A 4,023-nucleotide genomic window follows, 5' to 3' on the forward strand; every position below is an offset into this window, starting at 1 on the left:
CCAGCAAAGTTTCTATCAGAATTACTATTCAAACATATTTTTTGGCTGAAAATTTTTAACTGTGTTCAAAGCTAGTGGAATAGTTTCAAACATTTGCTAAACATAAGAAAGACAGTAAAACACTTGTTCAGTACGATCAAGAAACACTAGGTATTCTTAAACATCCCCAGAAATTCCAAATCTTTAGGGTGGCAACATTCAGGTGAGGGTAGTGTAGGAAGAAAATTTTAATGATACGTGCTGTGTGCATACTTGCGGAGGTGATAATGGTCCCCGGTTAAATTGTAACAGAACCATTGAGGTCAGAAAACAGAGCATACATACAAAGTGTAATATCCTCAATATAAATACTTCTGTAACATGAATTTTTCAAAGCAATGTAACTCTGTATTGCTATAAGCAGTAATATATTTTACCCAAGGAAATTTCCATAAAGAAGCAGAATTGAAGAAAAAACTATACATTGCTAGATACTCTCCATACATAATTTAAGGGTTTCAAATTCTTTAGGATCTATATCACTCCAGCTATTTCACCTATGAAAATTGGCCTTTGTTCCACATCTTAAGATTATTATAGAAAAGTCGAAAGAGGACATAGGTAAAAATGTTCACACAAAGGGTGAATATATAGCATGCAGACTATAGATCTTCAATAGACCATATGGAGTCAGAAGTAAATTGTAAATAGCCGTGGTAAATTGAATCTTGAGAATTATCAGTAGAATTAGAAATTTCTACCAGAGAGAATGTGATTTCACTGTATCACATTTGTTATTATTGATTTATAGTTTTTGATTTTATGTTTCTGCCCTTAGTAAGCATGGACTGTGAGTCTACTCTGTGCTACAGACTAAGGTGGAGACCAAGATGATCGTGACCCAGTTCTGCCCTTCAAGGAAGCTAACACTAGTGGGAAGAACAGTAGTATAGGTTAAAAACAAACAAACAAAAAACAAAACCAGAACTACATGGCTATCTTTGTTGAGGTCAAATGGTATTTACAGACTGTCTGTACTTCAGAAATTCAGCCCTGTCAGCAAAAGCAAGTTGTAGTTGGAGAAGTCTCCTAGAAAATGACAAGATTTGACTGGATCCTTAAAGAATGGAGAAAATATGTCTAAACAGAGAGGAGATGGAGAGATCATTGCAGGAGGTGGGCAACCTTCCAGGAACAACAAGGAACTAGGGATTTGTGGTGAATAACTGAGTCTGGCTTAAGCAACTGATTTCCAATGGCAAACAGCTGGTGAGAAGATGGGAAAGGCAGGCTGGAGTCAGAAGGAAAATGTGGTCCTTCCCCAGGTAGTTGTTAGAGGAACCCTTTCAGGGCTGCCTCTCTCCTGCACAGCAGGTCTAAGGAGGAAGGTGGCACCAGGCAGGACTGTGTGAAAATTTATTATTGCTAATGTTGTTTTGTTTTTTAATTCATTTGGTGGGACTTAAGGCCTATGGAGGAGGTTTGTCTGTATTTTTTCTTTTTGTAAAACTTTGTTAGTTCAATTTTTGCCTAAGGCCTTATTTCCATGAAAATCTTCCTGAGCTGTCTGGAATATGGGTATCATTCCCTCTTACATAGACCCAGAAAAAATTGAAGCCCTGTCATATATATATATATATATATATATATATATGTATATATATATATATTTTTTTTTTGGTGGTACGCGGGCCTGTCACTGTTGTGGCCTCTCCCGCCGCGGAGCACAGGCTCCGGACGCACAGGCTCAGCGTCCATGGCTCACGGGCCCAGCCGCTACGCGGCATGGCATGTGGGATCTTCCCGGACCGGGGCACGAACCCGTGTCCCCTGCATCAGCAGGCGGACTCTCAACCACTGCGCCACCAGGGAAGCGGAGACCTGTCATATTTTTATTGTCCTTCTATGTGTAGGAAAGCAGTTCTTAAGCCTTCCTCAAAAGAGGAAATAGCTCTCTCTGTTCCTAAGGACCTAAAGTGTTTCCACAACAACCAACTTATCCCTCTCTAAGAACCCTCTCACTTGTCCTGGAAGTCTCAGAGGTACAACTGTGTGTTGGCATGTATTTTCTAACAACAACGAATAGTTTTGATCTGTGGACAATAGGATTAAATTGCTACAGAGTTTGTTGAATGCTCTGAGATTGACTGTGGTCTCCAATTTCAGAACTATTTACTATTTGCCAAACATCATGTAGACCCTCTGACCAGATAGACTGTCGTCTGGAAACACCATCATAGAGTTCTTAGGTTTGTCCTGGAGGCGATGTGAAATCAGATAATATGACACTCTATTACCAGCCTCCAGTGGTATGTTAGATCAAGAGTGAACATCAGGATGCCTTGGTTTAAGGAATCAAGCAAGTTGAATTTGTCAAGTCCCAGGAGTGGAGGTGACACAGGAAACTGAGAGGAAAGTTAGAGTAGCAGAGAGGGTAGAAGAAGAGGGTAGTGTTATGGAAGTCTTAGTAGAGGAGAGATTTCAAGAAGAAGGAGATGATTAATGCCACAAACAGAAGATAACACACACACACACACACACACACACACACACACACACACACACACACACATACACATAAACACACACGTATTTTCTGTTACATTCAGCAGTAAGGGTATCATTGGTGACCTTTTTCCAAAGCAATTTTAGTGAAGTGTTAGGGGACCAAAGACACTTAAGAAATGAATGTGATGTAAGCAAAAGAAGACTCAATAATCCTTCAAGGGCCTTGGTAGTGAAAAGAAAAAGAAAGATTTTGGAAAGCTATAGGGTAAAAAGGGTCAATGGAATTTTGTTTTGTTTTATTTTTTGGGGTGGAATAATCTTGTGCATGTTTAGCTGCTGAAAACATGAGCAAAAAGAGTGAGAGAGACTGAATACACAGAGTAAAAAGAGGGTTAATTGACAGAGTAATATATTTGAAGAAATAGGAAGAAAAATGTAGGCGTTGTCATTGAGCAGAAATAGGGTATCCAAAAGGCATCTTATATTCTTCCAAGAATGGAAGTAAGGAGAAAAAGTAGGTTCAGGAAAAAAGGAAGACAGATAAAGAGAAAGCATAGAAGTATGTTGGTAGCTGAAAGAGGATTAAAGTTCATTTTTTAAAAAATTTATTTTGATGTGAAAAATGATAGCATGTGTTTTGGTCTGACCATCAGGTTCCAGGTTACAAGATGCTTGATGTGTCAGTAGGATTGTACTTGTAGATCATGCTTGCTACGGATCATGTTTGATTTATTTTTCCTAATGAAACAGATTAAATCTTCTGCTTAGAGTGAGAAAAAAATGCTTTTTTTGCATGGTTAAGTTCAGCCTCAAAATCCCTGTTGCACCCATGCTGGTTTAGAGCATGAACCAGAGCAAGATAATAAGACATTTAAATGAAACAAAACAAAATTCCTTATATTACTGTGTATCTCAGAGTCCAGAGAGATGGCAAGGAGCTCAATCACATAGGGCCTGTGGGCCACTGTAAGACTTTGGACGGTACGTTGATTAAGGTGGAATACTATTGAAGTGTCTATTGGAATTACAGGATTTAATGTATTTTAAAATTGTCACCCTATATGCAGTGGAGAATAGACTATAAAGGGTTAAGGATGGAAGGCCGCAGAAACAGAAATCTATTGTGATAATTCAGTGACAGATGAAGTTAGACTGGACTAGGGTTGTCGTAGTGCAAGAGATGTGTAAGAAGAGATTAGATTTGATGCATATTTTAAAGTTAAGAGAGGTGATATATTGATTCAAGTGAGATGTCAAAAAAAAGAGGCATCAAGGTTGACTCCAAGATTTTAAAATGTCAGTTACTGAGGTAGAAAACTAAGAGTTTTTTGCAGGGGAAGGGTAAACCTAAAGTCTCTAATAGATGTCTAAAAAGAGATGTCAAGTAGCAAGTATGAGATCTGAGTTTATGAGGGAAATTGAGTTTGGAGAGACAATTAGCAGTTAGGTTTAGTTAGCATGTTCATGTCATTTAAGGTAATGCAGTTGGATGAGATAACCAAGGAAGTGACTGTAGGTGGAGGAGTGATGGACTCT

This window comes from Tursiops truncatus, chromosome 5 (assembly GCF_011762595.2).
Source record: "Tursiops truncatus isolate mTurTru1 chromosome 5, mTurTru1.mat.Y, whole genome shotgun sequence".
Classification (NCBI taxonomy): Eukaryota; Metazoa; Chordata; class Mammalia; order Artiodactyla; family Delphinidae; genus Tursiops; species Tursiops truncatus.